At 42.2% G+C, this 18,943-nt stretch overlaps 1 pseudogene; it reads left to right on the forward strand.

Annotated features, from left to right (window-relative positions):
* Positions 1-4,213: 4,213 nt before the first annotated feature.
* LOC118635381 overlaps positions 4,214-18,943 on the forward strand; it is a 47,977-nt pseudogene continuing 33,247 nt past the window's right edge.

Below are 18,943 nucleotides of genomic sequence, written 5' to 3' on the forward strand. Positions count from 1 at the left end.
TTTTTATATCTTCCTTTATTTCTTTTTTCCATGACCTGTAGTTTTCAGTGAATAGGTCCTTTATTTCTTTGATTAAGTTTATTCCTAGGTATCTTAATTTTTTTGGTGCGATGGTAAATGGGATTGTTTTCTTAGTTTCTCTTTCCGTGAGTTCATCATTGGTGTACAAGAATGCCGTTGATTTCTTGACGTTAATATTGTATCCTGCTACTTTGCCAAATTCATTTATTAAGTCTAGTAAGTTTTTGATGGAGTCTTTGGTGTTTTCTATGTATAATATCATGTCATCTGCAAATAATGACAGTTTTTACTTCCTCCGTTCCAATTTGGATCCCTTTTATTTTTTCTTCAGGTCTGATTGCTGTGGCTAAGACTTCCCATACTGTGTTAAATTAGAGGGACAAAAGTGGGCATCCTTGCCTTGTTCCTGTTCTTAAGGGAAATGCTTTTGGTTTTTGCCCATTGAGTATGATGTTGGCTTTAGGTCTTTCATATATGGCCTTTATTATGTCTAGATATGATCACTCTATTCCCACATTGCTGAGCGTTTTTATCAGAAATGGACGCTGGATTTTGTCGATGGATTTTCGGCATCTTTTGATATGATCGTGTGGTTTTTATTCTTCATTTAATTTATGTGGTGTATCACATTTATTGATTTGCGAATATTGTACCATCCTTGCATGCCTGGGATGAATCCCACTTGGTCATGGTGGATAATTTTGTTGGTGTATTGCTGGAGCCTATTTGCTAGCATTTTGTTCAGGATTTTGGCATCTATGTTCATCAGGGATATTGGCCTGTAGTTTTCTTTCTTTGTTGTGTATTTTTCTGGATTTGGAATTAGAATTATGCTGGCCTCAAAAAATGAGTTTGGAAGTCTTCCTTCTTCTTGAATTTTTTGAAATAGTTTGAGGAGAATGGGGTTAGTTCTTCTTTGAATGTTCGGTAAAACTCCCCCATGATGCCATCCAGGCCTGGGCTTTTGTTTTCTGGGAGAGTCTTGATTACATCTTCAATTTCCTTAGTGTTATTGGTCTGTTCCAGTTTTCTATCTCTCCCCAGTCCAGTTTTGGGAGACTACGTGTTTCTAGAAATTTTTCCATTTCGCTTATGTTGTTGAATTTGTTGCCATTTAATTGTTCATAGTAGTTGTTAAAGATCTTTTGTATTTCTGTGGTGTCAGTTGTTACTTTTCCTCTTTCATTTCTGATTTTGTGTATTTGTGTTCTCTCTCTTTGTTTCTTGGTGAGTCTAGCAAAGGGTCCATCAATCTTGTTTATCTTTTTGAAAAACCAGCTCTTTGTTTCATTGATCCTTTGAATTTTATTTTTGGTCTCTATGTCATTTATTTCTGGTCTGATCTTTACTATTTCCTTCCTTCTACTTGCTCTGGGGTTTTCTTTTTGTTCGCTTTCTAGTTCTTTCAGTTGTGAGGTTATAGAGTCAATTAGGATTTTTTCTTGTTTCTTGAGGTAAGCCTGTAGTGCTATGAACTTTGCTCTCAGAACTGCTTTTGCTGCATCCCACAAATTTTGTATCGTTGTGTGTTCATTTTCATTGGTTTCTAGGAAGTTTTTAATTTCTTCCTTGATCTCCTCGGTAACCAATTCGTTGTTTAATAACATGCTATTTAGCTTCCATGTGTTCAAATGTCTTTGCATGTTATTGTTGCAATTGATTTCTAGTTTCATGCCATTGTGATCTGAGAAGATGCTTGATATGATTTCAATCTTCTTGAACTTGCAGATACTTAGTTTGTGTCCTAAACGCCATGCATTTTTAATTTCAACACCTCAGCTGGCTCTCTGCCAAGCTCAGTTCTGTGCAAAGTACACCTTCTTCCGGTCTGTATGCAGATTCCAGGAGTTCCCAGCTAGAGAGAGCCCTGTCTTCATGGGCAAAGCAGGGCAATCATGACTGTTTACCTTGTGTTAATAATTTTTGAGAGAAGTTGCCTCTCCGCTCTTGTGAGAGTCAAGACCGTTTCCAAGGCTTGCTGTATATTCCTCCATCACCAAGTCCAGGGGCCAGCAAAGACAAAAACATGTGTGAAATACTTGGAGAACCGAAAAGTATGAATATCAACCCCTAAGGGAAAGGTGCCCTTGCGTATGTCCTCTGTTTAGGGTGCTGTAACTACTTGCCCCTTGGCTGTGTGGCATTCAGTCACTCATTCAGAAAATATAAATAGTGCTGGTTATCGGGCACTGTACTCAACCCAGAGGAAGACAAGTAAATTAGACAAACCATACAAGACACTTCAGTTCCAAGAATAGTTATAGTAAGGGCATAATTGCCCCTCTCTGAAGCAGTCTGGTACTGTACAGAAAGGCAGGAAGATGGCCACTCAGCTTTATGTTTGGAGGCTCAGGAATGCTCTGTGTTTGCCTGTCCCCTGATCTGCATCATGTCTCCCTAGCGCAAGAGTAGCTACATAATTTGCAGGGTCCTGGGAAAAATGAAAATGCAGGACCACTTGTTCAAAAATTATTAAAAATTTTGAAGGGCAACAGCAAAACATTTAACAAAGAATGGGCCCCTTCTAAGTGCAGGGCCCAGTGGAATTACACAGATCTCACGCCCATGAAGCTGGCCATGTCACAGGGCTAGGAAGCATACACACAGGAGGTCTGAATGTGTCCTGCCATCTTCTCTCTTGCAAGGAGTCTTAAAGGAGCCCAGAACCCAGTGAACTTAGTGGCACTAGGATGCACAGCTGCACCAAGGCCAACACTAAATATTTGTTGAGTGCCTACTGTGAGCCCAGAACTCATCTAAGATTCAGCGATGTGGTGGAAAACAAGACAGACTCATTTTTGTGTTTTGTTTTGTATTTGTCAGTGAGCTTACTCCAGTAGGGGAAATCTACCATAAACAAGCTCACAAAGAATTGCCCAAGGAAATTATTAGTGAGCAGTGTTGTGAAGATGACAAAGCAGAGAGATGGGATGGGGATGGGTGATGGAAAGGGTGTATTAGACTAGCATGGTACAGCAAATCCTCTCCAATGAGCCACTAGGTGTGCTGGCATGCACACAACCCATTTTAGAGCAACAGGTGAAGATGCTGCCAGTGTTTGACATCGGTTTGATACACAAATATATGCAATTCTTTTGTATCAAGTGAATCATGAGGGTCTAGGCAAGAAAGATGAAATCCAAGGATGCTTAAGACTCTTGAGATGCCCACCCCCCGAATGGGGGTACTGACCCTCATCCCCATCCTTAATGCTTTCTCACTTATTCTGGCATCAGCTGGAGTCAAGTCTCCAGAAAGATTTGACCAGCTGATCATGCAGAGGGGATTTCCAAGGTCCCTACACCCCAGGTAGTCTATCTCACACCCAGGCCCCCAGGTTGAACCAGAAGCCAATTGTGTCATTGTCTCTGTGGAGTGCTACAGTCATCGTCCAGTGAATCCCTCATCCTGGTCTTCTGTTGACAGGTCCTCTCCCTCCCCCAAATAGCTGGGAAACTGGCCCTTGTAGTAGCTCATATCAGAACTTGCTAGGGAGACCCCCAAGTCTCTCTTCTTCCCCAGTGTCAAGGAAGATGCTAAGTTACCCATTTGACTTCAGATGCCAAGAGATGTGCTCTGAAAGACTGGAAGGTGTGGAGTGAGGGTGCGGGAAACCTCAGAGGCCAATTTGTGGAAGTGATGGGCTGCAATAGGTTGTGGGGGGAAGCCAAGGGCTGGAAGTCATAGCTCCACCCCACAGCAGGTCAGTGAGCTGGAGGGAGTTATGGAGGAAGAAGAAGCCCACCCAGCTTCCCCATCTTGCCCTTGCCCGGCCCAGTCTGCGACCACCCTCCCAGCCACAGCCTTAGACTGCGGGTTTCCCCCGCCTGAGGCCCATGCACCACCAGCTTGCCTCCCCCTCACTCCCCAGTCTCCCACCCCTGGCTGGCCAGCAGCACGGAATTGGTGGCATGGGGTGGGGGTGGAGCTTCATGACGGGTCTCCCTCCCCCTCTCCCTCCTCCTCCCTTTGAGGCCCTCGCCAACTGCCCCTCTCCACTCTCTGCTGTGCAACTAACAAGTCATAGATTTCCAAGGGGGCCTAAGGGGCGGGCCTGGGTGGGGAGCGCGCAGGGCGGGGTGAGTGGGAGGAGTGAAAGTTGGAGCCCGACAAAACCCTCCACACTGCGCTTGGTGCTGCAAAACCCTGCATAGTGACCTCTGCACAGGTGGTCACGCCGGTCTCCAGCACCATGTTGACTAAAGTTCTCCTGATCCTCCTGGGCATGTCCTTAATCATGGCGTCTAGGTGAGTCTCCATCCTGTAACCCAGGAGCCCTTCGCGCCTAGCTCCCTGTTCACAGGAGCTAGGCCGGCTCCTGTTAGCCCTGGGCCCACCTTGCCCCCAGCCCTTCTGCGGCCATCATCTACACCGCTTCCTCTAGGACAGGTGCTCTGGGACCCTGAAAGGGCGCACCCAGGAAGGAAGGCAGATCCCCTGTCCCCTGGCCACTCCCATCGCCAGACTCCCCCTCTTCAAATCAGTGCGACCTCTGAGAACCAGCACCACTGAGAACCAGCACGCTCTCTCTCTCTCTCAGTCATCCGTGGGAAGAGAAAACGGCAGGCTAGCGCTTCTTAGCAATAGGACTTAGGCGGCCAAAGAGGGGAAACTTTGGGAAGATAGCACCCAGAAAGTCTCACAGGCTCGGGGAGCAAAACTGTGCCTAAAGTGTTTTAGTGTTAGCTAGTTTTTCTTCTCCTTCAATTTTTTCCCCCTGAACTCCAACAGCATACAAAGCAAGGTGGCAGAGAACTCTGATTTTACTTGCTTCCCTTTCTTCCATTCCTCTTGATGCCAGTCCCAGGTACTAGCCCTGGTTTTGTCTCAGGGTTCCCGCCCCAGCTATCCACCAGACTCCATCTGCCATCAGCCTCCTTTTTTCTGTCTCATCATCCCCCCACCCTCCATAAAAAACCCTGCTGGGTCTAGAGCAGACCAGAGCCAGGTTAGCCATGTTGTTATTCTCTGAGGTCTGTGGTTTGGTTCCTGGATTTCTCCTCATTTTTATTTCTTTTTTTAAAATTAATTATTTTTGTTACAGATGTTTCTCCCTTCCCCCACACTGATTCCGCCTCACCCTTCCTCCCCGCCCTGTCCCCATCTTAGTTGTCCATGTCCATTGTTCATGCATACATGCATATAAGTTCTGTGGTTTATCTCTCCCCCACTACCCCCTCTTCTGGGGATTGTCAGTCTGTACCCCACTTCCATGTCTCTGGGACTACCCCATTGCTCAATCTGTTATGTTCATTATATTCCACAAATAAGTGAGATCACATGATACTTGTCTTTTTCTGTTTGGCTTGTTTCGCTTAGGATGACACTTTCCAGGTCCCCCCATGTTGTCTCAAAGGATAAGAGATCTTTCTTTCTTACAGCTGCATAGTACTCCATTGTGTATATGTACCACAGCTTTCTTATCCATTCATCTACTGATGGACATTTGGGCTGTTTCCAGATCTCAGCTATTGTAAATAGTGCTGCTATAAACATGGGGGTACATATATTCTTTCTGACTGGTGTTTCAGGCTTCTTAGGGTATATTCCTAGAAGTGGGATCACTGGGTCACATGGAGGTTCAATTTTTAATTTTTTGAGGTAACACCATATTGTTTAGGCTATTAGCAGGTTTCCCTTGAGTAGCCAGTTTCCCTCGCATCTTCTGGCCCTGAGACACTACTAGGAATGTTGCCCCCTGAATTTCTGGTGCTTTAGGGTGGAAGGTGACAGCTTCATATTTTTTAGAGGGTTTCCCACTGACTACAAACTGTCAAGTGTTCTTAAGCTTCCTGATCTGTCCATTATTCTCAAGTCTCCCTCTATGGCACTGGGCTTGTGTCTTGCTTATCTGTGTTGGGGAGAGGGAAGATGGCTTCTCTTCTCACCTTAGAATGGTTGAGTTCCTCAAGAGAGAAGCTGTATGGCTCCCTGCTTGCTCACTGGTGCCCTGACTTGGGAGGGGAATGCCCCCAGCATAGACTTGGTAAATTATTTCAGAATTTGTGCTAGTAATATCCAGTTTTCCACATCCACCCAGATGTGAAATAGACTGGTTGGGAGAACTGGCTAGGGCAAAAGAGAGGTAGGAGGGAAACAACCATAAAGATAGTCTGTTGAGATGGAAACTACCTTTTTGGGGTGGGGGGTGACGTAACTGATGTTCAAATACTGCCAACCTGGCAACCCATGATTGTCAAGAAAGAGCTGGGGAGGGGGCAATGGGATGTGCTTGCAAGGGCCACATCCAATCAGGAATACTTACTTACTCTGGTCCAGGCTCAGCCTCAAATCAATTGCGTGAATATGGGCACAGCCCTTCCCCCATTGGAGCCTCAGTTTCTCTCTATGTAAGGTGAAAAAGAGGGATGATTTGAAAAAAACATCCAATGGCCCTTTTCTTATTCCCTTTCCTCCTCCAAGCCAGCTAAATAAACATCCTCAGTGGGGGTAGGGACTGCAGAAATTCAGCTCCATCTTGGACCATCACATCTCAAAGAGGGATGTCGGTGCCTGAAAAGCCCCCATGGAATGATCCCACTAGTCCAATGAATGAGTGTTTTTCAAAGTTTTGTTATTTTTTTGCCCTGAAAGTGGGCTTAATGGCTAGCTGAGGAAAAGTATGCAATATCAGCAGCTCCTTAACCCCAAGGATCCTAGGATGAGAGTGTTTTTGTTTGTTTGTTATTTTACTGAGAAAGTTAATTGTAGGATTATAGCAACCTCAAGACTCTATCAGTTTCATTGCAAACTAGTCTAGGAGCAGGGGGGCTTTGGTGACCTTGGGCTTTTGCTTATTTGCCTCTTGAACCTCAGGGTTCTTTTTTTGTGTGTTCTGTTTTTGTTTTTGGTTTTTTTTTGCTTCAGATATCGGGGAGGGGCAGCTACAGGTTCTTGGATAGTTTTGGTTGGTAGTGCCAGGCCTGATTGTGCTATACTCCCAGCGATGTCACTCATTTGGCAGGGTCTCAGGCCCTTGTTCTCCCTCACCCCTCCCAAAGTTGTTAGTATTATCTATTCAGGGGACTGGGAAAAAGCTTCAGGGAAAGGGGACATCTCTGGTTGTGGTATTTGGAAACAGAAACTGCTTTTCCTAAGCCCAGTTCTCCCCTTGCCCACAATGGGAATCAGCCACTTCATTCATGAGAAGTGGCATAGACGTGGCACATTTGTACACTAGTTAAGCAATTCTAAGAGCTTGAAATAGTATAGGAAAAAGCATTTTGCTGCTTAAGTTGGCAGTCCCTTGGTCTGTAGTACAGAGGCCTTGCCCACATTTTCTGCCCTGTTAACCCCTTATTTTAGGAAAAAAAATTCTTGATGACTTATTTAAAAAAAATCATTTTGGAGGTATAATATACAAATATAAAAAAATATACAAATATGAGTGAACAGCTCAGTGGATTTTTAGAAAGTAAACATGCCCATGTAAACCCCACTAGACCAGGAAATAGAACATTCCAGTCACTTTCACCCCCTCCCCCTACAATCCTCACCACATGCCCTCTCCTAGTCCACTCCCCCCAAATGAAACCACTCTCATGCTTCTCAGTATCACAGATTAGTTTTCCTGATAGCTTATTTAAAAAGCTTTTCATTATAATTTTTTCAAAGGTATATAAAAGTAGAGGGAACAGTAGAGTGGATCTTCTTGTACTCATCATCAGCCTCATTAATTATCAACTCATAGCCATTCTTATTTTCTCCATTTCCAGCATAAATTATTTTAAAATAAATCTCAAATAAAACAAATCTCAGACATTATATAATTTTATTCGTAATTATTTTAGTATATATTTCTAGTCATAAGGACTCCAAAAACATAATAAAATACCACTATTAGACAAAAACTTTTAGAATAATGTCTTCATGCTGAAGAAACTATCCAGTCAATGTTTAGATCACCCTTATTTTGTCATAAATGTTTTTATTGTTTTGGTTTTTTGTTTGACTTTTAAAATCAGGGTCCGAATAAGGTCCATGTATTAACAAATTTTTATTAGCATTTTTATTTTTCAAAACATTTCTTGTTGCATTAAAATATATATTTATAAAACTGCTCAAATCATAAGTGTACAGCTGATGAGTTGTCAGAAAATTATCACAATGATGTCAAGACACCCACATTAGAAACTAAAACATAATCAGAACCTCAGAAGCCTCATGGTACCCCCTTCCTCACTGCCTCTTAGCAAAGGTAGCACAACCTTGACTAAATCTATTAGCAGGTGGCTCTTTAAACTTTTATTTTTCTTAATTTAATTATTCCTCTCATTATTATTTTGGCTACAGTGCATGGCTGTGGCTCTCCGGGTATATTTCTGTTGGCCATCTATTTCCTGGATGACAGTATTTGGGTGAAGGACTCCTGCCTTTCCTCAGTGCTTAGAGCTTCTCATGACTCCCAGCCTCCAACTGCAATGCAATGAGTATCACAAAAGCAAAGACATGCAGAATATTCCCACAGTGTTCCAGCCTTTTATGAGAGAGGTTTCTCTGGCTTTCTTGAACATTCCTCAGCAGTCCTGGCCTTCTGCCTGCCTATTTGCTCCCCAATGGTACTGGTCAGGCAGACAGGAGACCAAACTTAGCAACTGCAACTGATTGACCAGAATTAATACACCAATGCCTTCATCATTTTACATTAAAATTCCTATTAAAATATTGAGCTTGGTTTTTATATTGATTTTTAGAAATAAAGAATTATCATCAAAAAAGGGGGAATAGCATGAAAAATTTCTAAAGACCAACAAGATTTAGAAGAAATAAGTAAATATAATTTATTACTGGTTCATAATGTACTGTTGCTAGTCACTCTTTAACTATGCCTTGGGTTCCAGATTATTTTGGTTTGCTTCTGTCCCAAGAGGCAACAACTGTGGCCCCTACAAATTGGAGGACAGAGCTTCATTTTTGTTCATATATTCTAGGATTGAAGGACCTCATGTTGAATTGAAGAAGGGACCCTCTGCTCATCATGATGACGTCTATGGCCCCAAGCCCCAGGATCCGAAAAAGAAGCTCCCTTCTGAAGAAATAAAGCCTAGTGCTATTGATATCCACCACAAACTCAGAAAATTGCCAGCAGCCACTCAAATCCTGGACAGTATCCTGAATAACTATGATTACAAACTGTGCCCTGGCACTGGTAGTAAGTAACAGAACATAGTTATTCCCTCCCAGAGGGGAGAGGGTTTGAAGGCACAAATATGAAGAATGATCTTGAGGTGTAGGTGCGGGTGCCATGCACGTGGGCAGGAACACCTGTTGCTCATCTGTCAAGTAAAAGAGGTCAACTATAGTTCAGCAAAGCCATTCACCTTGACCTAGACTTTTCTCTTCTCTCTTCCCATTTTTCCAGCTATAAAATGAGATGACTGGACTATGTGATATGACCTTGAGGTATGTCTATCTTTTAACAGTCTGTGAATTGGTTTCTGCCATGAAAAAAACAAAGAAATAGAATCAGAGGTTTAAACCATATAGTCTAACCCTTATCCTTCTCCCTTTTTCTCTCTTCAGACCACACCGGTCCCTAAATTTATCTCTGCTACTTCTGTTTCCTTTATAGAAAAGCCCACTGTGGTCACTGTTGAGCTCTCTGTCAACACCCTTGGTCCTATCTCTATCTTGGACATGGTGAGTACTGAGCTTTGATACAGTATCTACTAGCTTATGCATGAGGCCTTTCACATACATGTTTTTTCTTGCTCTGTGTGCCTATGACTAAGTTTGGGGTGAGGGGAGAGATTTTAACCAACACTGACTTGAGAAGGAGGCTGTGAAAGTTAAGTTCCTCACTGACTGAAGAGGACCTTCAAAATACTGACTACATCTTCCAGTCTTCCATTCAAAATTAAAATAAAGCAACTTTAAATACCACAGTGGAATGGCTTGTTTCTTTTGATAATGATTTTCATGGACTTAAGTCTACAGTTAGCAACTCTTGTTCTAAGACTGTTTCTCTAATTTTTCCCTGATCCTTTCTCTCCTTTTCCACTGCTATCATTCTAGTGTCAGTACTGTCCACTGTTAGCCTCCATTATCTCCTACTTGAAATGCACAGAATTCAAGGTTTTTGCATACTCCAGTCCACCTACTAACCGGATCTTCTGAGTGATGTGCCTCCTGCAATTCTGACCCTGCTTAAACCATGAAGTTTAACCCCATACTTTAGCAGTCAAGGCCCTACATGGCTGGAGCCAATCCAGGACTCTGGTCTTATTTCTTTTAACCCCTTTAGAGACCACATACTCTACTCACACTAGACTATGGGTGTTCCCAAACTATCTTGTGCCTCTGAGTCGTTGTTCAAGCTATTTTCTGTTTGGTATGCCATTGCTCCAACTATTTTTCAGAAGCCTTATCCTTTAGGTTCTAGCTCAAATAACATCTCTTTCATGGCATTCTCCCTGACCTCCATAGCTGTTTATTGCTCCCTTCTTACACCATACTCTTCTCTTTAGCACTCAAATCTATCTAGCTTATATATCCCAGTTGTTTAGTTGACCTTCCCTACCTCATCATATTGTAATTATGTGCTCTATGTGTGTCTTGATCCCTTGACTATGGACTTCTTAATGTCAAAGACTCAGTATATGTTAGCTGAACAAATGAATTATGAAAGATATTCTGCACAAGTCACTTTCATCTGCCTAGTGTGATAATGAGAAAGGTGGTGGTAATCAACTCTATTATAGTCATAGACTTGGCCTGGCCCAAGTCAGACACAAGTTTTAGTGTGTCTGGTACCAACAAGCATCATGGGGTGAGCTCAGAGTCTAGGCTCTGAGATGGGTTTGCAAATAGACACTCAAAGTTAAGTAAACATTCATGATAGATCAAGATATTTATATAAGCTGAGCAAAAGAAAGAGATTGCCCCTTGTGATGCTTTATTTGGCTACCAGGTTCTTGAGGCATGGTGTACTTATACGTATTGCTACGTAACAACTTATCCCCAAATACAGGATCTTAAAACAACAAATAGTCATTAGCTAACAGTTCATGTGGGTTTGGAATCCAGGCATGATTTAACTAGGTCCTCTGTTTCTGAGTCTCTTACAAGGCTGCAGTTAAGGTGTCAGTTAAGGCTGACATCTCATCTGAAAGCTCAAATGAGAAAAGATTCACTTTCAAGTTCATTCTAGCTGTTGTCTGGAAGTCTTCCACAGTGCTTGCCATGTAGGCCTCTCCACAGGATAGCTCACAACATGCATCTGGCTTCCCTCAGAGTGAACAAGAACCTGAGAAATGGTATTCACAAACTTGCAATCTAATTTTGGGAGTGGCATCCCATTGCTCCAGTGGTATTCTGTTCATCAGAAGCAAGTCATTATGTCCAGCCCACAGTCAAGTGGAGAGGATTACACTAGGGCATGAATACTAGGAAGTGAAGATCACTGGGGGCTCCTTAGTCCCTGTGTAATACACATGACCATGATCAAGTAAAGGCCTGTAGCCACTAGAATGGAATACTGGGAAATAACAAGGAAAAAGAGAAGCATGAAAGCAGACAGATCTTTTTTAGTTTCTCTTGACATTTTAAAGTGCTTTTTTCCCCCCTTTTCCTTGATGTGATATTTACTTTTGTTATTATCAATGTGTTTACCACAAAAATGAGTATGAATTTAGGAATCAGTTTGATTTAAATTGTTTATATACTAAGAAACACTGGGTTCTGAGCAAGACCCAGAGGCTGAAGTCTTGTGGTCCCACCATGATGGCCCTATTTACTCTTAATAGAAAATGGGTCTTTCAGGTTATTAGTGTGGGGATGGAAAAAGTGGCCTGAAGAATAGTGAACAATTTGTGATTACAACCTCCCTGCCATTTGTGTAAGATATAATTTTGGTAAGTCAATTTCTATCATCTTCAAGAACCCTTGTGGCAGCAAAGCAGTAGCCCTACTCATAGTAGCTGAATGCCCTATCTCTTCTTGCTCTGCCCCTATTAATATTGGTAGCAGTGGACTCACCTGAGGTGCCTGGATTTGCTAATACTTGACAATCCCAAGTGATACAGTGTAATAACTCAGCAGTCACTGAACCTGGCATCCAACACAAAGCTGGTCCAAGGAGTAGTCAACAGCTTGATTTTCTTTGGCCAGTAAAGTGGTGCTTTAGCCAAGTGCCTTTAGAAGATTCCAAGCACTTATGTGGTGTTAAAGTTCCTGAGAAGTCTGGTCTTCTACATAGTTCCAAATTGTTTTTTAAAGCTGTGGGAGGTCTCAGTTCTTGTACAGACTGCTTTTCCCTGGTGACACTAGAGTCCTGTGGTTGGTGTAACTCTCACACAACCATAGCACTTGCTAATAAACAGTGTATATGTCTCCTTGGATCCTCATGAAAGCCTATGTGGCAGGCAAGACAGCCACTGGAATCCCTACTTTACATTTGAGGTAGCTGAGTTTCTTAGCAAGGTTGTGAATCTCCAGTGTTCTGTTACACAGTAGAAGTGATTGTTTAGTGGGTTCTTTGAACTCTAATACCCTTCAATCAACGAGCCCACATCATATGCATTTAAATCAAATGTTTCTACCAGTCTCCTGGCTTGAGCTTAGAGGACAGTGACCAGTCTGGGAATGACTTCTGTCACAGCATCAATAGTTGCTAAGTCTGATTCGTGCTGAGGCAATTATAGCAAGCAATTCTAATTAAGCCAATTCCTTGACACCAAATTTCTAGAGTTTCAGCTAAGCTAAAAGAGATGTATATCCCGAGCGCCAGAGAAAATGGTGGTGGAGTGAATGGAAGCTACACAGACCATCTCCCAGGACCAAACTGGAATTACAGTGAAAATAAAGACAAATCCTCAGGAAAAAACAACAGAAAAGCAGCTTGAAGGACCACATAACCAGGGACACTGATTCAATTCTGGTAAGCCTGCGGAGATGCCAGAGAGGGGCTAGGAGCCCACGGTTGGCAGCCGCCTTAGCTGGAAGAAGCGCCCTCAGGTTAAACTCCCAAGAAGCTCCAAAGCGCAGAGCTGAGACAGAGGATAAAATAGCCACAGCCACTTACCTTGAGCACCGGCACAGGGAGGGCAGACAGGACTGGAATGTGTGGGGACACTCGGGATTTGGAGGCATATACAACAATGGAACACAACAGAGAACCCAGAAATGGACCCAAGGCAATATGCTCAATTAATATTTGACAAAGGTTGCAAGAACATACAGTGGAGTAAAGAAAGCCGCTTTAATAAATGATGTTGGGAAAACTGGACAGCTACATGCAAAAAAATGAAACTAGACCATCAACTTACAACATACACAAGAATAAACTCAAAATGGATAAAAGACGTAAATTTGACTCATGAATCCATAAAAATCCTAGAAGAAAATGTAGGCAACAAAATTGCAGACATCATACACAGTAAAATTTTCACTGATACATATCACCTGAGGCAACAGAAACAAAGGAGAAAATGAACGCATGGGACTACATCAAACTCAGAAGCTTCTGCATAGCAAAAGATACAATCATCAAAATGGGAGAGCAACCCACTGTACGGGAGAGCATAATTGCCAATTATATATCAGAAAAGGGGTTAATTTCCAATATATATAGAGTGCTCATACAACTCAACAAAACGAAGACAAAGAACCCAATTGAAAAATGGGCAGAGGAACTAAATAGACCCCTCTCCAAACAGGACATACAAATGGCTAAGAGACATATGAAGAAATGCTCAATATCACTACTCATCAGAGATGCAAATTAAAACAATGAGGTATCACCTCACAACGGTCAGAATGGCACCCATCAACAAATCATCAGGAAAAAAAAATGGCGGCGGACTGAATGGAGCTACATAGACCATCTCCCAGGACCAAACTGGATTTCCAACAAAAATAAAGACAAATCATCAGAAAGGGGAAACCGAAAGGCAGCCTGGAGGACCACATAACCAGGGACAGTGACTCATTCCTGGTAGGCTTGTGAGGACGCGAGAGGGGGCCGGGAGCCCACGGTTACCAGCGGCCTGGGATGGGACCAGCGAACTCGGCTGGGACCAGGGGACTCGGCTGGAAGCTGCTGCTGCCTCGGCTGCGACTGTGACTGAGTCCTGCGAACTCGGCTGAGTGCTAAGTCCTCAGATGATGCCGTAGACTCGGCCGCCCTTAGCTGGGAGCAGCGTCCTCGGGTTAAAAGTCCCAGGCAGCTCCAAGACACAGAGTCTGGACAGAGGCTAAATTGGTAGCAGCCACTCACCTTGGGCTCCGGCAGAGGGAAGGCAGGCTGGAATGGAACTGTGTGGGGACACTTGGGATTTGGAGGGTTCTCAGAGCTTTTGCTGAGTGCAGCCACACAGGACTGTGGTCATCTTACTCCTTCCCAGGGCCCCGGGGACAGGCGGTGGCCCCTCCCTCAGAGATTCAACCCCACGTGGTGGCCATTAAAATGCTAATTGAGGCCCATTAACAAGCAGCATCTGCCCCACCCACGGGAAATCCTCTTACACTGAGCACTTGAGGGAGTTTTTCAGGCAACTCAGAAACCGAGGCTCTTCAGGTGACCTCTAGTAATAGCCTCCAGGCAAAAAAAAAACAAAAAAAACTAGAGGAGCCCTGGCCAGTTTGGCTCAGCGGTTAGAGCATCAGCCTGCAGTCCGGAGAGACCTGGCTTCGATTTCTGCTGGGGATATGTACATCAGTTGCAGTTTGTCCCCGGCCCTGGTTGGTTGTGCAGGTGCCAACCACTCGATGTGTCCCTTTCACATCGATGTTTCTGTATCTCTCTGTTCCTTTCTCTTCCTCCCACTCTACCTGAATAAAAAATGGAAAGATGTCCTCGGGTGAGGATGATAAAAAAAATTAAAAAATAAATAAATAAAGCTAGAGTAAAGTTAAGACTTGACAGTGGTGGTTAAAGTGAGTCGTCCCTGCCTCATACAAATCCAGGAGAGGAAGCCACAAACAGCAGAACACCAACACCCGCACGGACAATTTGGCAGATTCCAAAGCCCACTGTGATAGCCAAAATGGTGAAAAACAGAAACAAAAGCCAAATGAAAGAACAAGAGACTTCTACCGAAGATGAAATAAATGAGTTGCAGTTAAGAAAATTAAAGAACTAGAATTCAGAGCCATGATCTTGAGGAAGCTCAACAGCATGTGTAAGGACATGAGCACCATGAGTAAAGACATAGAAATGTTGAAAATCAACCAGTTGGAAATTAAAAACGACATATCAGAAAAGAAAAACACATTGGAAGTTGTAAAAAGCAGAGTAGAGGAAGCTGAGGACCGGATCAGTGAATTAGAAGACAGGGTAGAAAAAATCAACCAATCAGAAAACAAAAAGGAAAAAACAATTAAAAAACAGGAAGACAGCTTAAGACAACTGTGGGACAACTGGAAACGTAATAGTATTCACATCATAGGATTCCCCAAAGAAGAAATTAAGCAAGGGTTAGAGAATATATTTGAAGAAATAGTGACAGAAAACATTCCTAATTTGGTGAAGGAAGAAGGCATTCAAGTTCAAGAAGCACAGAGAGCCCCAGCTAAGAAGAACCCAAACAGGCCCACACCAAGACACATAGTAATCAAACAGCCAAAAATTAAAGACAAAGAGAGAATCCTAAAAGCAGCAAGAGATAAGCAACAGGTTACCTAGAAAGAAAACCCCGTTAGGCTCTCAGCTGACTTCTCACAAGAAACACTACAGGCCAGAAGGGAATGGCATGAAGTAATCAAGGTCATGAAAAACAAGGATCTGAATCCAAGACTACTCTACCCTAAGGCTATCATACAAAATGGAAAGTCAAATAAACAGCTTCCCAGACAGAAAAAAAAAAAAAAAAACTCTAAGGGAACACATTAGCACCAAACCAGCACTGCAAGACATGTTAAAAGGACTGCTGTAATTACCAGGAGAAATGGGAAGAAAAATAGAACCATACTAAACAAAAATGGCAATAGATAAGTACATATCAATAATCACCTTAAATGTAAATGGATTGAATGCTTCCATAAAAAGACACAGAGTAATTGATTGGATGAGAAAGCATGACTCATCTGTATGTTATTGACAAGAGACCCACCTCACAACAAAAGACTCACATAGATTGAGAGTGAAGGGATGGAAAAAATCTTCCAAGCAAATGGAAAGGAAAACAACGCTGGGGGAACAATACTCATATCTGATAAAGTAGATTTCAAAATGAAGGCCATAACTAGAGACAAAGAAGGCCACTACATAATATTGAAAGGATCTATCCAACAGAAAGATATAACCCTGATAAACATATATGCACCCAATATAGGAGCACCCAAATATATTAAAACTCTTCTGGAGGACTTCCAGGGAGAAATCAATAGCAATACAATCATAGCCAGGGACTTCAACACCCTGCTGACATCACTGGATACATCCTCTAAACGAAAAATTAGCAAGGAAAAAGAGACTCTAAATGAAGTAATAGACCAAATGGATTTATCTTTTTTTTTTTTTATCCTCACCCGAGGATATTTTTCCATTTTTTGTACAGACAGAGTGGGAGGGAGAGAGAGGAAGGGAGAGAGAGAGAGAAACATCGACGTGAAGGGACACATCGAGTGACTGCCACCCGCACGACCAACCAGGGCCGGGGACAAACCGCAACCAAGGCACGTGCCTTTAGCGGGAACCGAACCTGGGTCTCTCCGGACCGCAGGCCGACGCTCTAACCGCTGAGCCAAACTGGCCAGGGCGGATTTAATAGATATCTATAGGGAATTACACACCAAAACTATAGAATTCACATTCTTTTCAAGTGCACATGGGACATTCTCAAAGATAGACCACATGTTAGGGCACAAACTAAGTCTCTACAAGTTCAAGAAGACTGAAATCATATCAAGCATCTTCTCAGATAACAATGCCATGAAACTAGAAATCAATTGCAAGAAGAACATACAAAGACATTTGAACACATGGAAGCTAAATAGCATGTTATTAACCAATAAATGGGTCACCGAGGAGATCAAGGAAGAAATAAACTTCCTGGAAACCAATGAAACTGAAGACAAAACAACAACACAAAATCTATGGGTTGCAGCGAAAGCAATTCTGAGAGGAAAGATCATAGCACTACAGGCCTCCCTCAAAAAACAAGAATAATTTCTAATAGACTATCTAACCTCACAACTTAATGACCTAGAGAGCAAACAAAAGAAAACCCCAGAGCAAGTAGAAGGAAGGAAATAGTAAAGAACGGAGCAGAAATAAACAACATAGAGTCCAAAAAAACAATTCAAAGGATCAATGAAACAAAGAGGTGGATTTTCAAAAAGGTTAACAAGATTGATGGATGCTAAGCTAGACTCACCAAGAAACAAAGAGAGAGAACCCAAATACACAAAACCAGAAATGAAAGAGGAGAAGTAACAACTGACACTACAGAAATACAAAAGATCATTAACAACTACTGTGAACAATTATATGGCAACAAATTCGACAATCTAAGCGAAATGGACAAATTCCTAGAAACACATAGTCTCCCAAAACTGGACCCGAAAGAGATAGAAAACTTGAACAGACCAATGAAAACTAAGGAAATTGAAGATGTAATCAAGACTCTCCCAGCAAACAAAAGCCCAGGCCCAGAGGGCTTAAAGGGGGAGTATAACGAACATTCAAAGAAGAACTAACACCCATTCTCCTCAAACTATTTCAAAAAATTGAAGAAGAAGGAAGACTTCCAAACTCGTTTTATGAAGCCAGCATAATTCTAATTCTAAAACCAGAAAAAGACACTACAAAGAAAGAACAGTGCAGGCCAATATCCTTGATGAACATAGATGCCAAAATCCTGAACAAAATACTAGCAAATCAGTTCCAGCAATACACCAAAAAAATTATCCACCATGACCAAGTGGGATTCATCCCAGGCATGCAAGGCTGGTACAATATTCGCAAATCAATAAACGTGATACACCACATAAATTAAATGAAGAATAAAAACCACACGATCATATCAATAGATGCCAAAAAAGCCTTCGACACAATCCAGCATTCATTTCTGATAAAAATGCTCAGCAATGTGGGAATAAAGGGATCATATCTAGACATAATAAAGGCCATATATGAAAGACCTACAGCCAACATCATACTCAATGGGCAAAAACTAAAAGCATTTCCCTTAAGAACAGGACCAGGCAAGGATGCCCACTTTCACCACTCTTATTTAACATAGTACTGGAAGTCTTAGTCACAGCAATCAGACCTGAAGAAAAAATAAAAGGGATCCAACTTGAAAAGGAGGAAGTGAAACTGTCATTATTTGCAGATGACATGATATGATACGTAGAAAACCCCAAAGACACCATCAAAAATTTATTAGACTTAAGAAGTGAATTTGACAAAGTAGCAGGATACAAAATTAACGTCAAGAAATCAATGGCATTCTTATACACCAATGATGAACTCACAGAGAGAGAAACTAAGAAAACAATCCCATTTACCAATGCAGCAAAAAAATTAAGATACCTAGGAATAAACCTAATCAAAGAAATAAAGGACCTATTCGCAGAAAACTACAGGTCATTGAAAAAAAAAAAAAAATGGAGGAAGATATAAAAAAGTGAAAGCACACACCCTGTTCATGGATTGGAAGAATTAACATCATTAAAATGTCCATATTACCTAAAGCAATCTATAGATTCAACGCAATCCCCATCAAAATACCAACTGCATACTTCACAGAATTAGAACAAGTACTTCAAAAGTTCATATGGAAGCAAAAAAGACCTCAAATAGCCACAGCAATCTTGAAAAGGAAGAACAAAGTTGGAGGGATCACATTACCAGATTTCAGGTTATACTACAAAGCCACCGTAATCAAAACAGCCTGGTACTAGCACAAGAACTGGCATATAGACCAGTGGAACAGAACAGAGAACCCAGAAATGGACCCAAGGCAATACGCTCAATTAA

Source organism: Molossus molossus, unplaced genomic scaffold (genome assembly GCF_014108415.1).
Source record: "Molossus molossus isolate mMolMol1 unplaced genomic scaffold, mMolMol1.p scaffold_m16_p_2, whole genome shotgun sequence".
In the NCBI taxonomy this organism is placed as follows: Eukaryota; Metazoa; Chordata; class Mammalia; order Chiroptera; family Molossidae; genus Molossus; species Molossus molossus.